At 37.7% G+C, this 19,078-nt stretch overlaps 1 protein-coding gene across 3 annotated transcripts in view; it reads left to right on the plus strand.

Moving 5' to 3' along the window:
- The window catches only part of LOC139989066 (semaphorin-1A), a 368,578-nt gene that overhangs the window by 334,645 nt on the left and 14,855 nt on the right, over positions 1 to 19,078 (plus strand). The gene's annotated exons all lie outside the window — the stretch shown is intronic.

A 19,078-nucleotide genomic window follows, 5' to 3' on the forward strand; every position in this document is an offset into this window, starting at 1 on the left:
TTGTCGCTATGGTAAAATTGGTTTGCACGTTGTTACTACAAATCGATCAAAGTACCTGGATGCCCGCCAACCAATAGCTAGAATAATTTTATTTCAAAGTTAAATTGCTACCGTTAACGCAAATAAATTTTTTTCTCTCTCTCTCTGTTCATCCGTAGTCGAGATAATAGTTTCCCCGGTTGAAATTTCGTTGCTAAAGACGAGAAAATCTGGATCCTGGTAGATACTCGATAAACCTACTCGTTTATTCTTCATTCTTACGTCAGTATGTCTGAGTAATTGCTAGCTGGCAATTTCGAGGATGCAACGTAAATTGGCAAGAGAGAGGATCGGGCTTCCCGGTTATAAATATCGTCGCAGATAAGACGCCTCCGATATTCCTTACGGAGCTTACTAGAAATCCATTCAGCTTCATCTCTCTTTCTCTTAGCCTCGGTATCTAGCTGTGTATCAACGACTGCCCGCGTAATTCTTCTTCTTATGGAGCACGTTTTATCGCGGCCAATCGTTTTCAACGACCCTTAGCTGAGAAAATAGCGAACAGAAGAAAGAGCACCAATCGATCGGAGCGGAGCGTGCAATTATAACTTAACGACATGGTGACGAGCAAATGGATTTGATTCGTTGCTTGGTCACCGCGTACTCGATTCAATATCCATTACATTCACCACTATTCTCCTCCTCTGCTCTGCTCTTTCCTCTTTTCCGTTTTCGCTTTTGCTCAGCGATTTTCCTTTGCTGACCCACCAATTTCCCAGGGCGCTTCTCGTCCGGCCAAACTAGTTTTCCTTATCACCGCCACTTATTACATTATCATTCCGTCGGCCCTCGTTTTATACAGCCTCCCGACCGCCTAATATCTTTCTGCTGCGTCACGCGAATAACATCCGAACGATTTTTCTTTGTTACGTTGCTCGTCTCATTTCGTTTGCTGGGTCCGCTCCGATTAGTTTCGCGTTGTCCTTATCGTTCGATGGAATAGAATGCTGGCTGGGTGTCTGTAAGGAGAGTTTGCCGTGTGAAGTACCTGTTTGGTAGAAACGATTGCTGTGAATAACACTCTTCCCATCGAGAATCAATCAACAGCAACGCTCTTTACAAAATCGCTGAGATGAAAATCGTTGGAACAGCGAAAAATAGAAGGAACTTGCGATTATGTAACTCTTTTACGATTACGAACTTGTATACGAGTTGGAAAAAAATTGCTGCGTCGCAAGAACACTACTCGATTGAACAAATATTTACGATCCTGCGTTAAAAGCGTCATAAACGTTTGGCTCGCGATAGCCGCTGTAGACCGACAAATTGATGATGAGAAAAGTGGCTGATCTTATTGTCAGACCAAAAGATTATTGTCATTACCAAAAGATTAGGATGCTTTTGGAATTTTTGTTGCGCGAACGAAGAACCAATGGAGCGGATAAATCACGAGAACGTGATTTTGAAGCTTTCATTTTTGATAGCCACTCGCACGGATATCTCGTGTCATAAACAAAGTTTTTAATCAACGAATTTTCCAAGTCCCCTTCGAAAGAGGTCAAGAGTTAATTGAACGAGAGAACCGAGGTGAATTTGTTGCGACTATACGGTGGACCAGACGTGTCGTTCGGAGCGTTATCTGAAACGTACGCTGAGATTAGTTTCGATGAAACGTCAGATAAGAGGAAGAAAGACGGGTTCAACGGTGATATTACTGGCAACTTTTAAGCATTTCGTATAGTTATTCAAGGTTAGGCTACCGTTTACCGTTTCGTAGGTTGGTCCATCGATCTCGTAAATTACGCGTAAGAAAATTTCATCTTTAACCGCGTTTATTAATCCGGTTATTTAAGAATGGAAAAAAGAGAGGAACGAATACGATGATAATTTTTTCCTGTTTTTGATTTTTTGAAGATCTTTTTTTGAACGCGAGTGAAATTGATCACGTATCTGGTGAAAAAGTTGTATTTCGACATCTGTATAAAAATACCAAAAAGCACGGAAAGATATGAAGAGGCACTAGACGTCCGATACATTGATACCTATTTTGTTTCGCTTTGAACGAGCGCTCGATGAGCGTCAGTAATATTGTATAAAATCCACTGAAATATACAAAATACACAATACACATATTCAAGCGTATAATACAAAACAATACAAAACCTTAATATCCAATTATCGAATAATTAAGCTTTCACATGCCGTATATGATGCGTAATAAAACGTTGCTCGTTTTATTATAAATCGAATTTTATCAAAAATATTAACAGGATATATTTGATTTATTTTGAAATGTTACTCGTATATAAGTTAAATATATTTATCTTTCATCGTTAACTACTACCTATTATTCTTACGCTGGTATACAAACGCGGTAAAAAGATTTAAAAAAATAAGAAAACGTTGAAGTTCTTTTAAAGTTCATTGCAACAATCTCGAACGAAAAATAGCCATTGAAACGAGGAGGGAAAGAGAACAAAGCGGAACCGGCACACAGCGGACAACCTAACCCTTCGTCGGATGTTTAAAAAACGAAGAACAAAAGTGTTGGTCTAAAATCAACACGAAGACGATGCATCGAAAACAACAATGAGAAAGCCGGATCGAATAAACTCCCTTTCCACATGAAATTCCGTCTCTGGAAAAAAGGAAAAGAAAAGGAATCAAGGCGTTTCGAAAATGTGCCTCTGGAGGGCAAAACCTGAGAGCAGAGAACCCTAACGGGAACCATGTCGGAAGCCCCGACAGGGATCCCGGAGGAAGAGCCATCAAGCTCGGTTCCCGCGGTGTCGGACACGCATTCCCTTCGCCATCAGTTCCACGATCACGCTCGGAATCTCCGTCGTTCTCCCCGTCTCCTCATCTCGCATCAGTGTGGTACATATTCTAGGTACATATTCACCGGCACGTTCAGCGGTTTTCAGAGCTCGGCGCGCGCGCGCCTATGTACTTTGTCACTCGATAAGTCGGCTGGGTTGGTTATGCAGCAGCGGCGAAATGAACCAGCAGCAGCAGCCTCGAGTGCGGAACACAATGGTCGCTCCGTGCACCGTCGACCCGCAGGATCGAACGAACTGTGTGGACGGGAGACACGTCGCGTCGCGGCTCCGGAGCGGCAGAGGGTGGCAGTGGATGGCAGAGGATGGCAGAGGGGAGACACAGACTGCTGGTTCTCGTATAAACGTAGAATATTGTCGCCGCACATCGAACCAAAATCCCTATCCGGCCGAGGAAAGTTGGCTATGGTCCAGCTCGGAGAGCCGCCGGTGGATCGCTGCCAAATCGCAGCTCCGGACTATCCCGCCGATTGCTCGGACAACCTACACGCCCACCTCCATCGCCGTCTGCCTCGTCCTACGCTCATCTGGCTGCCGAAGGGCCCCGTCCAACTCCCTTCCGACCCCCTTCGGCGTTGCTGTCCTTTCCAGATGACGGCCGAAGAAAAAATGTCGGACGTGGCCGCTGGGCAACCAACCGGGAAATATAGACGGATAGATGGATAAAGGTACGCGGGAAAATAAACCGCCACGGCATGGGCAGCATGGAAAGAGAATAGCTGTCCGCCGGGCGACCGACGTTGAAACGACTACGAGTAGACTGCTGCTTTGGGTGAACGGCGGGAGATAGATTGGCTGTATAAATCGTTGATGATGGACTGGTCGGTTTCGGTCGAATATGGCGGTGGTTTCGAGAAGGTGGTCGGATCATATAGCTACGAGGATTTTCGGTTTTTGGCGTTGAACGTTTTCCAGAAAGAAGAGAAACCTTAAAATCCTTCGAGTCTTAAACACATTTTCGATGTTATAATCTCGTTTGTGGATAATGCGTTGCGATTTACAGAGTCGATGACGGTATATAGAAGAATGTAAGGGGAAACTTAATAAGTTAAATATATAGATTGCTTGAATATTAACAAGATTTACAACGGCGATATCAGAGTCTTATTATCTGGATGTAATATTGAAAAATGTATAACAAGCTAATAAGCAGTGTGTTACCATTCGTGAAGCTGAAGATAAGTAATAAGAAGCGTAAGAAAGCAAAATACGGGAAAGAAATATCAGATAAGAGCTGAGTAAGGAATATCTCGGGCATTCTTGGAATTAACATAAAGACATTTTCCGCTACTATAGTCTAGAAATGAACAGAAAGAAAACAATTCCGGTGCTCTGTGTATGATATTCTTTGCAACGGAATCATCTCCTTTCGCGGGATTTTAAAGGATTCTTTATTCAAATATCAATGCACTCTCTATTGACTCGTAAAGACATTGAGAAAGCGTAAAATCAAAAGAATTGTAGCTGCGCGAAAGCTTTGAAAGGTGACTATTATATAATTCGGATGGAGAAAAAAATACCTGGAAATTCTTACGTTAAATATTATAGAAATATAAGTTCGAAAATGTGAAAGACTATCGGGTTTGTAGTTTCTTTTCTGTAAGTTACAAATGTTGGATCGATTTTAAAAAGATTAATATAGAAACATCGATTCCCCCGGCAAGAACTAGAAATAACAATTTTATTTTATACAAGTTACAGAAATCAGATCGACGTTAAACACATATATATCGAAACATTTGTTCTACTGGAAATAATAAAAAGTATTGCAATTCGCTCGAGATAGTTAATCGCTGTATTAACCACAGCTCGTTCGCTGCAATTGCAATTTATTTCGAATAATATAGATTTATGTTGAATGAAAACTCACATGAATTTTATGAAAGCTTTTGCTCCATATCGTTGCGTCGAATGAAAAGAAAATGCTTATAGTTTTAATTAAAAGCCCTTATAAGTATTTTAATGAAAACTAACGATACACCGATTTCTCGATAAGAAAACATCTTGTCTAAAAAATCATTGAGTTTCTCTTCGTGAACAAAGTTTCAGCTTTATGTCACTTACCGTTTTTAATTCGCTTAATTCTTCGATGCGCGTTGCTTCTGCTCGAGTTTCTCTCACAACTAGAAATTGAAAACTTTCCTCTTTCTTCGCCATTATGTATCGTGCATACACGGAGGAAAGTTTTTAATAAATGATATTTTAATCGACAGTCTGCCAAGCGCGAATTGCGCTTATTATACTATGCATCTTAATAAACTTCGACGTGCGTTTAAAGCAACGCGTTTCTTTTATAAAATAATATCGATTCAATAATCTATAAAGCGTATTTATAAAATGTATTTTCTTCCTAAGTGAATATTTTCGACATAATGGGAAATTTTCTATTAAATCGTTTTTCGCACGATCAATTTTCTCTTGTTATAGCTCTTAATCGATATCTTTGGATCGTAAATAACTGGCCACGGTTTGGTCCGATTATTTAATTTTTATTTTATTTTACTTTATTCGTTATATCGTATGTGACGGAAATACCATTAGTAATACAAAAGAGAAAAGACACGCAAGCAGGTGAGTGATCCATTAATAATTTTATAATTACTAGGAACTTAATAGCTAAGGCTGCTTCTGACTAATACGTAATTAAACGAAAAAAGAAAACTAAGCACGCGCTTAAATAGAATTTAGATACCAAGAATTGCTAACTGGTGAAATAGGAAGAAAAATAATGACACGCACAAGATCTAAAACGATATATGAGATCGTTGGTGTTTAAGTAAGCGAAATGGTTGCGGAAAAAAAGATCACTAGATATATGTTTGTATACTATTGACACGTTTGCGTCATACTATTGAAGCAACTAAAATAGCCATACAATGTACGATGACGTTGAACTCGAAACAGTTGAGGTTCGTGGAAGTCTCTAAATGTTGGACAACTAGGCGAAGAAATTTATGTCGACAGAATTTGAACAGATTATGGAACCATATTGGCCTAACCAGGGAAACAAAGAAATAAAACCAGAGTACCGCCATTTCGGAAGAACTTAAAAATTCTTGCAATGACTCCTAAGATTCTAAAAACACTATATGTCTCTAAAAATTTTATGTTGTTCCGCGAAATTGAAGTCAGAGGAGAGAAGAATACCAAGATCCTGCACCGACAAAGAATTCCTTTGCATTACGACCAAATCTTATATGTTAGCTATGCTAAATAGTAATTTGTTTAAATTTTACCATTCTTTTATGTTATTTTTAACGATGCATTCTATATTTTACGCGATACGATCCTAAGTTGAGGGTTAAAATCCAACGTTCCACGTAATGACAGCCAGAGAATTATTTAATCGCGACAGCTTATCAAACGGCTGATTGTTATTACTGCATAACAATTAGATACCGAGTCTAGCCGTCATTGTTTTCGTTATCAACTTGAAATTTTCAAACGCTCAGGAATTCGAGCTACTTTCAACGATAGCCCTGAACTCGTTTCGTTAATGTTACATCTGGCTATCGTTAGCTCGTAGCATAATAGCAACGTGGCTGCCAAGAGAGACTTGGACACGGTTGACAAGTCAACCGGCATACGTTCGTTCGTTTCTCCCGCTATTATAGATAAATCGTGGATAGATTTCAAATAAATTACGATTAAATTGTAGATAAATTAGCGTTGGTGATAAGCACAGAAAAGTTGGATCGTATTTATTATTTTAATATTAATCAGATATATCAATTGCATATCTTTGCTATTACAAATTGCACGCAACTCCATTCGTTTCATTTCTCGATAACGTGATTGTTTAAACGTAAAAATCAGCAGAAACTATTTAATTTCATCGATATTCGTTACGATAGTAGCTACAAATGGTGGTATCCAGACGCTGCACTCGAAGATAGTTTATAAGTAAACACGTTCGATCTTTCACCCTTAATTCTAATTGCAAGTGCCAGTAAACTGTAGCAATCATGCACCGAAGCCATCCATCAGTCGCCTAATTACCATTCGTCGATTTTTAATCGTCGTTAAGAGATTAGTGGTGTAACGGTGACGTTAGAAATAATAGATTATCCAGCGACATTGGCAGCGCCAGAAACCAAGAAGTCGGGGAATCGATACGAGATTAAATTCTCGGGGAACGACAAGGGGCCGCCGCGCCGCAGGGACATATCGAGCGGATAGAGAAGTTGCGCGAGAATACGTTTCCTGGGGCACGGAAACACGGTACGTCCAAGAAACGTAAAACTAATGAGCTCGAGGTGTCGCGGTTTCCGAATAAATCAAACAAGCTTCCAAAAGAATTTCCTAAAATTTAACTCTCTCATTCCTACGACTATGGCCGCTCGCCGCCAAACAATCTTCGTATAAAATGTGACGAGCACATCTGTTCTCGCGAATACAATTTTAACACTTTACCGGCCGCTAGCGATTCAACAACATACGCACGTCCGACCGGCAACTCAGGCGCAGATTCTCCCTGGCGCAGGCTCTGTTTCGGTTTAGACTCTCCAATAGCATTCTTTCCGTTCATCTCAAACGGTAAGTTTTTCAAATTGGTATAAACCTGTGGGAGCTTACAAAGCAACGCAACTGAGCAAGATACCTTCGTACTAAATAACAAATTATTGCTCAAATAACGAGAAAGATTGTCGGCAACAAAAGGACGATTAATCGGCTATCGATCGGTGAAGTGTTAAGAAGACGATTGTCTTCCATCGATTAGATCGATGGTCGATGGTAACACGAGCTTCGCTCAAACGTGCGTACCACTGACTTTCGACAGAGATAACCGTTACGAAAAGCTTAACAACAACCCTCTTTCGTTTCCGGATGAAACTAGCTGTAACTAGGTTTGTAGGTGGCACGTGGGTAAACTAAAATAAAGAGATCATTAGTATACTTGTGCATGCAAAGTAGCTGTAACTTTTGCTTCTTTATTGATCGTAACTCGTACCGAGGTGGAGCCAAGCGCGAGAATTCAATATGTTCTGGGAAAATTTCGGTCCTTAACGAAATGCCGGTATAAAAGGAAATAGAAGATCGTGGTAGAAGTTCGAAACGCTATTTTATGGCTCGATGCCATCGATCGATATACGTATAGGGTATTATACTTGTAATCGAAAGGACGATAAGGGATTGCGTTTCTTTTCAAGTTTATGGAAATGATCTCTAACCCTTTGGATATCACGCGTCATTGTAGTGCCATCGACACGTTTACTATATAAGGAAAGAATATTAACGACATTACTTGTGGGGAAATAACAAGCGAGTTTAGTGGGCAAAAATTTCTTCGTATTAAATTCAACAATACGATACAAATAATAACAATTTGTTGAATAATTTAGTTCTTTGTGGAAACGTAGTACGTAATTGTTATTTGCATCGTTAATGGAATTGCTTTCCTTTGTTTCATAATATGAAATTATTCTCATAACACAGGCAATGATACACGCCTAATAAATAGAAATTAATTTCTACAATTGAATTCATATTTTTATTATATTACCGATATTCGTTACTTTATAATGAACGTGCAAAGGTAATTTGATATTTTTTCAGAAATATTTTACGTTGTAGAATTGTGATTACAGATGGTAAAAGATTAAATGGAAAATATCTTCCCACGGTATTTTAATACTCGAAAGCCATAACAAATTTTGCGGAGTACCGCAAAAATTAAATTCGTTGATACAAGTAATGGTAACTTGAAAATTCGAAAACAGATACATCGCGGAAAGGAAAACACGCGATTAATTAAAGCTATATTGCGATTCTTTCCACGATGTCCCATTACACGCGGATCACAATATTTCACGATCGCGAAACGAAGGTAACCGAAAACGGCTGACTTTTCCTGCAACTAGTTAAAATAATCAAAAATGTATTAAACGATCTTCAAATACGTAGTTTGTCTCGCCGCCCAGTTTCAAAAAGCTCATCTAGTTCCTCCAACAAACTCGTACTTTTATAACGTATTAACGCGTGAATGCCACGCGCTCGCACTCGTTGGAATTAATCAGTTTTCCTTTGAAAACGCGTAGAACAAATATCGGTATCGGCGATCCTTTACGGCGTATATCGTGATTAAAAAGCCTGCCTCAGGCATATTCCATCGATTTTTATTTCACCGCGAAAACCAGCTACTCAGTCTGTCGGTGCGCGATTTCCGTCCTCGTCATTATATCAGAAAGAAGGTGGAATTTCCTCGTTTCGAAAGGAACAAACCACTTTCGATTTACCTTAATATTCGATTCTTGTGTGTTTATACGATTCTAATTACAAATCTAATCACAAATATTTTATTCTTAAAAATCTGTTCGAAAGTTTGAAATATTTCTGACAAATAAATAAATCGCTATAAATTTTTACGCGTTTTTTCGAATTAAACATCGGTATAATCATTCGAGACTCGTGTATTTCGCGCGAGAATTTGTAGAATTTCTTTCACGTTCGATCGGTTACAGCTACCGTTCGTATCTTTGTTCCTCGACTGTTCCTGTTGAATTTGGAACAATAGTGGAAATCCTTTCAATGAAAAACTATCAAAAGCATACACGGCTCGTGGAATTTACCATGGAACGTATACCGGTTGAATCCGTTTTTCTTAGTGAAACAAGTTTTCGGAAAGATTGTACGCATATTTAATACGCGTATTTAAATTTACTTACAAGTCTATGCATATTTGCTTATATACGCTCTACGTATCACCAAAGTTCTATAATTTTCCGGATCTCCGACTTGGATATGTACCTTTGTTACCTGAAAGTTTTTTGTCAATGGTGTTAGCCGCGCTCCAGTTATTTCCAGTTATTGTTGAATTTAAGCCAGCACCAAAAAAGCTGTTGAATCTACTTTTCCTAGAACGTATTGGCAATTGAGGATTAAAAATTAAAAGTGATTTCAGGATCGAGTCTAGGAGTCGAAAACAGCCTGTCGTGACGTTCTCTTGATGTTAGATCCGCTGTATCTTGAAAATGATAATTATTATTATAACACGCTCCTCGGTGATTCACGAGAGACTTTGAGTTAACCGATACCTTCTGTAATTAAATGCTATCACAACACGTTTCATAACAGCCTTAATCAATACTTAATTATCGTCTTTAATGCACCTGATGTATTATAGGTCAAAGAGAACTCAACGCAAACTACCTCTTATATGCAGAACTAACTCTAACAAATTCATCTATGTCTGCCGTATCTTTGCGTCGAATATTTTAAAAAAGCAACGTTGTTTCAATAAAAAAAAAAAAAAACGTAGCTGTGTCACACTTTCAGTAAACGTGTTATTTGTACAAGTGGCAATATTTCCGTGATTCTACTACGAAACGTGCAACTTTTGATAATAGAAATTTGCTTGCGATGCTGATTGCTGTGCGATAGCAACTGAACTAGCAAAAAGAAAGAAACGAAATATTTTGCAAGTAGATCTGCAGTCAATGAAAGCAGAATTTGACGTGCACGAAATAATTCCGACTTTGTCATACGATGAGAAACGTCTAGTTAGCTCGATAGAAGTAGAAATCGATATTATTAAATTACACAAAATTACAGCTGTTCCAATGTGTCAAAGGAAGGAAACATCATCGATGTATTTCACATACGATAAAACCGATTCTGTTCGGCTGATATTGTACCGCTATAAAGTCGATTCGCGTTCCAATGAAAACCTTAATCGACAGAGGATCGAATTTAAATCCGGAAATGGCTTGACACGGAAAGTGTCAAAATAAAGTATGCCTCGCCGAATGAATTATCAGCGGCCACAATTTAGTCAAAAATCTCTATTTACTCGTGGTCTCTAATAGTCAAGACCGTACCCTCTCGACTATCATAACTATAATGTCTATCTACGCCTTGAAGGGAAATCCCCGCCCATTTGGACTTATCTAACGAAAAGCATCGCTGATCGGCAAGTTCGTGGATCAGCGATTTTCTCTCGATTAAACTTTCCTCTGACCAAATTTAAACGGTCGTCGTTGCCTCGTTGTAATTGATGAAAATGTAGTCACCCAAGACCGCGTATCTACTTAGGAGTCATATCGAATATGATTTTCACTTTTACAGATTTTCCTCGATTTTTCGATTGATTAGATTTACGACGTGTAACGTAATATACGTAGCTATTTCTGAGGGCTTTGCTTAAGACTTTGACTGTCACGTTGGTCATATACGATCGGCTACGGTTTCTCCTGTGACGCCACGGTGGGCATTTTGAATATAAATGATAAATAGAAGATACTTTGAAACAAAAAGTGCCCCATTGAAGAATTAAACATATTTATTAGAACATCAATAAAAAAAAAAGAGAACAAATCATGCATCTAATGATGCACTGTGTTAAAACACTTTAAACATAAATGTGGCTCATCAATACAATGTGGACAATAGGTGGTCATCTTTTTGGTCCGATTCTTATCAATTTTTAATCCTAACTGCTTAACATTTTATTTTACAACACTCTGCAAAATTGTTGTGCCAGGAACGCTTGCTCTTCTTTCTTCCGCACTTCGTGTCGCAATCTTTGTCGAATAAGTATATTCAACGGCTCTGGTGAATGGCACTGTGTAAGGTGCATTGCGAGTGCCATTCTAAAATCTGATACCTTGATTTTTGTTTTTGTTGCTTATTTATAGAGTATCATCGCGTTTGAAATTGATGTATTTAACAATAACTCTGTTTATATAGCTGTAAAGCTAATTTTATATACCACTTGAGAGTTCTTCTATGTGGTGTAAAATATGCTATCATTTGATCTGATAAATCTACAGCACATTTTCCTCTGTTGTAATCTACCATTATCATTGGTTTATCACAAACATAATTTTCTTTGCGGACCTCTACCATTTCAGCTTAATATCTTCTGTTCATCTTCACGTTATATATTCTGCATGTTTTGCTTACGACGAAATAACAAATGCGAATGATTTGTTGAAATAAAGGAAGCCTTGTTATAATATGTCGCTATCAACTGTTAACAAGGCGCCCACGGTGGTCATCCGTGACCACCAATAAGATAAACGGTCCATTGGGGAAGAATGTTGTCTACATCATCAATTTATTATTATTTTGCCATTATATATTTTGAATAATAAAAATGTGATTTCGACGTGGCAGTCAGAGTGTTAATAGCCCAAGCCTCAACTGGCAAGAAGTTTTAATTAACTAAGTCAATATAGGTGACCATATTGATTTCTTATATAATAGCCGATAATATTTGTGATCATCTTGTACGACTGAGAATTGCCCTGTCGGCAAATATTAGAACGGTACGGTGGCACTTAACTAGGACGAGTGTACGAATTCTTAAATTGCTTTTCCATCAGCCTCGGCCTCTGTGACTGCCTTTCAAAAGGAAAGAAAAAGCGAGGGGATTACTCGTTTCACCAACGATCTCGCTAGAACCCTCATCGATAACCGAAAGAACGTGAATTTGACAAACTTCCTTCGACCATGCTTTGTCTCTGACTAAAATCGAACGACCGAAAAAATATCACCTATCGTATTTTAAGGGGAAGAATAATTCGCCTACGAAAAGTTTTTCGCCAACGTAGCCGAGTTTCCACTTTCACGCGTGCTTTTCCGAAGAGAGGAACGTAAGCGGAAGTTGGTTGGCTTATTCGACTTTTAAACTTAAGAAAGGTAATGGACGAGAGACGAGCAACAAGGACAAAGCCACGTTCGCTCGCCCCTTCGACGTACCCAGTCGGTTCTCTCGTTATTCGCCAATGTTTTCACGATCGTACGCCACACGTTCATCCGCGTGGCTTATTTAAAGTAAGAACTAACCGGCTCATACACACGTCGTTCCTTTGCAAATACCACATCCCAATACCAGACAAACTTTCACGTACAGATTTATCGTACGGCGAAAAGCCGAAGATTATTTTTACACACTCACAACTAGAATCTTCAGCGAATAATCATGATAATCGTAAAACGAATTTTCAAAATACTCGTAAATGAACGAAGCCAAGATTAACGTTTTAATAATGGTATAATTACGGATATTCTATTAATATTCTATTAGTATAATACCATACTTGCATATGTATAATATATATAATAGCAACATTATTATATCGTACAGTATTTCGCGGCTTCGTTAATTTTGCTTACATATAATCAAGTAAAAATTCGTCAATCGGTGCATTTCGCAAGCTAATCATTTTTAAAATATATTCAGCTTCTCAGTTTAAAAGCGGGAAAAATTTTCGTAATTTCGTACATTGTAGCGGTTAGTAACACTGCATAGCAGTTTAACGAAACTGAATCTCGGTGTATAGTCGAAAGTATAAAATCATTTCTAATGAAATACATTCGTTCAAAATATAAAACATTTTACGTTTCCGATCCAAATAATGAGATACCTGTTTCCAAAAATTATTTACTTAATTAATTTATTTATTTGTTTATTGATGAAAAAAGTCCATTAATAAAAAATATTGTACGTGTATGAGATACAGAGTGATAAATAAAGCAGTGAGATGGAACAGATAAGAATTTAAAACGAAGTACGAGTTGGCTTAACACGATCACGCCGGCGCTGCTGTTTTATTCCTGTGCTCGTATTCGTACTTATAATAAGTTTATAACATTAAATGATTATTTTTTTAAATAAATCCTCCTTTTTTCAATTAATGTACGTTAAATTTCCATTATTTAAATGTTCAACTGTATGGCTTATTTGTTCTGGTCGTTAAACGAACTACATTTTTGCTGGTACGCACCGTCCGATGGAACATTCAAGCGTGAGCCGCCGATGGCGCACGCTGACCTGAACGTGTTAAAAAAGTGAGGCGACTGATAAAAAAAGATCGGTGAATGCACGAACATTATTGGCGCGTATTATCCATTCAATTAAAGTACCTAGATTGATCATAGCTCGTCGTATTATCATATTAAAGATTATCGGATTAAGAATTTATCCTTGTAACCTCTGCTTTAAACCGAAGGTGTCGGAACATTCTTATCTTCCTTCGAGGATCGTATGAATTAAGAATAAAATATCTCCTCTGTAATTGTAAAAGACGCATTTGCATCTCGGTTAAACGAACTTATTCAGATTACGAGCGAAAGAAGGAAGAAAATATGTTCTATAGATGAGTGACATACATGTTTGATCGGCTTCGTGGAAAGTTTGTCGAATGCAGAAGAAGATTTCCGAAGTAGCACGGTTGCTCGTGTATATTCGCCTCCGATGTATTGGCGAGGAGTTTTAACATGGGCCATTGGGTCGGAGTAAAAACATTTTGTTACGTAACATTGGAACGGAAACTCACGTGGACGTTTAGAAAGCACCGACTTGGAAAACATATTTCGAAAAGAACTTAGACTGAAATTCGGAAAGGAAACACATACGGATCAGAGTTTACGACAAGTTTTCCTCTTGCATCGCTACGTACGTCGAATCGCGAGAAAGTGCTTGTTTTTCAACTAGCAGGAAAAGTGACTTCTCGTCGCGTAAAATATTAGATCTATAAAAGTGAAATAAACATAATCGCGAATAAATCTTTGTTTCAGATCGTTCGCTTTCCCTGCAAAATTATTTGCGCTTCGAACGTTATACGATATTGCGGAAACGTACGAGTTGGTTTAGTATATTCATTCCGTTCGATTTTTCGTCACAGATGAAAATTCAAAAATTTCATCCAACTAGTATTCACGTACCATGCGCTTGTCAACAAACAGTTTTAATATCCAGTAGCTTTATTCGCATCTTTGTTAAACAGAAATCATTATTCCCTGCACGCTAGTGGATTTCGCAAAGAATACGTATACAATTTTATACTTCCATTATCATCTTTTGCTTTTAAATATCCAAGAGAAACGAATATCTCTAATAATTTACAGATTTTTAGTAGTATATTTTTTAGTACATATATCCGCTTAGAAAATGCTCGCTATAATTTTTCGATGTTGCTAATCGAAGCCTTAGGAAGTAAAAACAATACTTTTTTTTTATTCCGTACCGCGTACTACGAACAACTTTTGATTTTAAACGCAATAAACGTGTACAATAAAATCCTATATGGTGGTACCTGTACATGGATCACAAAGAACTTTTCAATTTTTAAAGGATTACGTAGAATATAAATTAAAACGCCGAACGAGCGTTTGTAACGTGTATTGGTCGAAAGCGAATTCAAGTAAGCACTAAAATATCGTGCAAACTTTTTAAATAATTTGAAACCAGTTTAAAAACAACTGAAAAACGCTTTTTGTAGGTATCTTCGTACTTACTTCATACTTACTTCCTCTATTCGAGCTACTTATATAATAGCGGAACAATGAATTAATTAAAATTCATCGATCTATACCATCAGTCTATGACTAAATAAAAATAGAAGCGCTGGGTTAGCATCGTTCTTTAAAATCCGGACCCTATAAAAAACGAAAACAATTAACCGAACCTTTTAAAGAGGCTAAACCTGGTAACACTGACGCAGCCTCAACTTAGTTCGTCTATTCAGCTGGTCGAGTGTTTTCGTGATCAAGGATGCGGAGCTTTATTAAGGCTAGCAGTATATTTACTAAAAACTGCTTCCGTAAGCGCGCAACTTTGAAAGCGAGGTGCTTGCCGCTTTGACAAGAAACGAACAACAATTTGCATTCTCGAAGTCGCTGCGTTTTCGGCCCGTTGATCATCCTTCCAGCTTCTGCTTTTCCCGAATTTCCGTCGGCGAATTTGTAATTACATGATTCCGCTTAACGTGCACGGCATGGCGAGTTCTTTCAGCAGTGGAAAACCGTTTTACATTTCGCACCTTCTCGCAAAATTCACTTTTGAATTCATCGCACTACGGAGAGCACTTGTGGACGTTTCGTCCTGTTAAATGTGACTATCCGTTGTCGTGATTTCCCTTACGATTTTCCAAGCTTAGAATTCTAAAAATTTATGTATCTTTTCATCGATTAGATTTTACTCGATAATAATTTTCACGATAACAGAGATGTATATTCAGAAAAGTTAAGCTTTCAAGTTAACTTACACATGGGATATTGAGTTTTTTGGATTCCATTATTATTGATTAAATTGGTTATTATATGAAATATTGGTACATAAGACGCTTCCGGTTTCTTCTTCCAAAATATTCGGGAAATTACAAGAATCGTCGAATTTCAAAAGTAATTTGCTAGTGCATTCCGACATATGGTAGCAGCTCATGGTGTACCGTGCCGAAACTCATAAATAGCGAATAATAGAAAACGATTAAAAATTGTAGCTATCTAAAGTCTGGTACTTAGTGTTTTATTAATCTTATAAGAAATATGCGAAAGTTAACATTTATCATAAAGAGAAAGAGAGAAAAACAAATATTACACGTTTTTTGAAAATTCCTTATTAGTTTGACGAAGTCATTCCGAGTTTCCACCGAGGTGATTTCTTAAGCTGATAGAAACTGGGACACTGGCCTTTAGCGGTAACTTTCTAGCGAAATTAGCTTAGTTCCCGGGGAAGTTTACTGCGAGTAATAAACTCGTAAATCCAGTGCAGCAAAAATTGAGAAATTTGTAAACATGGTGGCCAACGAGTGATAACTGTTGCACAAGAATGAGTCGAGCGCCAGAAGAGCAAAGGAAACTAAACTTTTAACTCTGATAAACTAAACTCGATTTCCTGTAAAACGTGGATAATTCTTCGCTAAAAATCGTATTAAAATTCACGTAAAATTATTTCGAATTAGTCGAACTTGCTATACGAAACGTAGGAAACTTAATTCTCGAGAAAATTTAATTACACAGAAGTAATACCTATACCTACCGCTCCGACTATCTCAACGTGTTTGTACCAATAAGCACGACAATGCTTGGTGATCTGTTAATTATATAGCTAAACGATAATATCATTTTCTGATAACAAGTTGATTTTCGAATCGATATACCTACAATAAAAAAAAAAAGAACAATAAAATGTTGGTCATTTCTGGAAGCTAGCACTTTGGGAGTTTTCCCAGCATATCGTAACCGGGAGACGTCAGTTCGACGTTTTATTCAATGTTTTATCGAACACGAATTACCCTTTCTTCGTGCTAATGCCCCCCAAAGAATAGCCGCATTAATGGTTTTTAGCCTCGCTCGTGCGGAATTAACGAGCAAGTGACAGAAAACTTTCGCTACGTTTCCTTTCAACCGACTTCCATTCAGTCTTTGCTCGCTTGGATTACGGTTCTTTAACGTTATTGTTCCCGGGGAATTTTTAATATTAATGGCCATCATCGGCTACCGGTGTACTAGCGCAGCGATTCGAAACGTCCGTGATTTAAAGGCTAACATCAAGGCACGGCTCGTGTCACACGAACTATGCATTAAGGGCAAATTTGAATTTAAGATGACTCAAGAGCTCTTTGTGAGACCGATCCTTATTTTTGTCTATGCAAGCGGGCTATGAGGGTAACTCGTTAGGCGAACCTCTTTAACGTCATACTCGATCCTATGTTTTGCAACGATTGCTCTTTTCCACTTGACATCGATTCTTTTTCATACTTCTTGCCTCTTTCCTTCCTTCCTTCCTTCCTTCCTTCCTTCCTTCCTTCCTTCCTTCATTCATTTATTCGTTCTTTCCTTCAATTTCTTTTCCTTATCCGTTTTGGTCTTTGCAAGTTCAAGTAGAGGAAATTATGGCTACAAAGTGGCATAACAGTACAATGTTATACTAAAGTAACAGAATTTTTGTAGAACAGGATGGTTTACGTAAGAATAGCGTAATTTTTAAACGCACAAGTAGACAAATAAAAGAGTTCTAGTTAAATAGGATTAACTGACAACGTATCGAATTGTAAAATTGCAAAATATTATAAAATTGCTTTAAAAGACACAAAATGGAATGTCTCGTTGTGTGTAATAGTATTGAGGTGAAATACAGTGACCTTCGGTAATACGTAATTTTAGTTTTCCCTGAAAGTTGCGAACTAATTCACAGGGACAAACATATGGCCTCTGTTATTTCGTGTCCGCTTAATTAACAAGAACTATCGCGTTAATGTAAATTAGTAATTTTCAATGTTCCAACGATGACACTGAACATGAATGATGAAATGATCTATAGCGTTCGTAATACATTAACCAACGACGTATTAGCGAGTGGTTTTCAATTAAATCGAATACGTGAAAATGTTATATTAACATTTTACGTGTGGAGCGGAACAGCCTCGGAAAGGACATGTTTTCCTACATATACACACACGAGTTAGCATAATTGATATTACGCTATGGCGTAACGTCATTCACCCCATTATGCAAGAGGTCGCTGTTCAAATTAATATTAACACCTTATTAGCAGCCAGGAAATTACAATTTCTCGCATGTACCACCCACTTGAACTGTTAGTTTTATAAGGATACTAATTTTATAATGCGCGTTATGGACAAACCAACACAAAATTGTTATTATCACTTAACGATGGTATCGCATTAACGGAGTACAGTACCGTGCGTATACTGCGTGTAGCAATCGTTGATTAATAATTTCTACCCTCCTAACCAGTTAATCGAAAATTGAAATTCTCTTAAAATGCCGTACGTAGAATTTAATCTTTCTGTAGTGTATAGTATATATGTATACGTATCTACACACATATATATGTATTACGCGATGTTGGTTTCATCGGTAACGTGGAGGAGTAGAGGTACTGATAATAATTAAATTATGATGCTCGAAGTGCTTCGAACGTTGAACTCTTCTAAAACGTGTAATAGAATTATGTAACAACAGGTTTTCGTATGTTGCATAATAAATTATTAACGTTAAAGGGAACAATGTTAGGGAAAGTTTCAAGGAAATTTGTTACCTTTTTAAAAAAGAGCTGATTTTGTGATACTGTTCCTTTAAATAAACTGCTGAAACTGGTAATTTTACTTGATAACATCGTCACATAAAGTAAAGCTAATTGTAATAATATTGTTCTATATTGAATAAGAAGCTTTGAATACGTTTATATTACAATGAATAGTAATGCAAAGAGTTCTAAAAATATTCATTTTCGCCATACTGTAAGATATTCGCGCAACTCTTTCCTCACAGAGAAACTTGCAAAAAGAAAAAACACATTTGTCTAAATTGAAAAATGTCAATTCGACCTTTAGTTAAGAGAGAAGCAGCGAAATAAAAATTACGTAGCTACAAAAGCAACCAATTGGAATAAGAAACATGACTAAATCGGTGGAAAAATGGTCGAAAATCGATGCCCGTAAGCCACGCGTGAAACGAAGCAAAGAAAAGCGCGATATGTAGAGGACGAGCGGTTTATCGAGCGATTTACAATT

Source organism: Bombus fervidus, chromosome 7 (assembly GCF_041682495.2).
Source record: "Bombus fervidus isolate BK054 chromosome 7, iyBomFerv1, whole genome shotgun sequence".
In the NCBI taxonomy this organism is placed as follows: domain Eukaryota; kingdom Metazoa; phylum Arthropoda; class Insecta; order Hymenoptera; family Apidae; genus Bombus; species Bombus fervidus.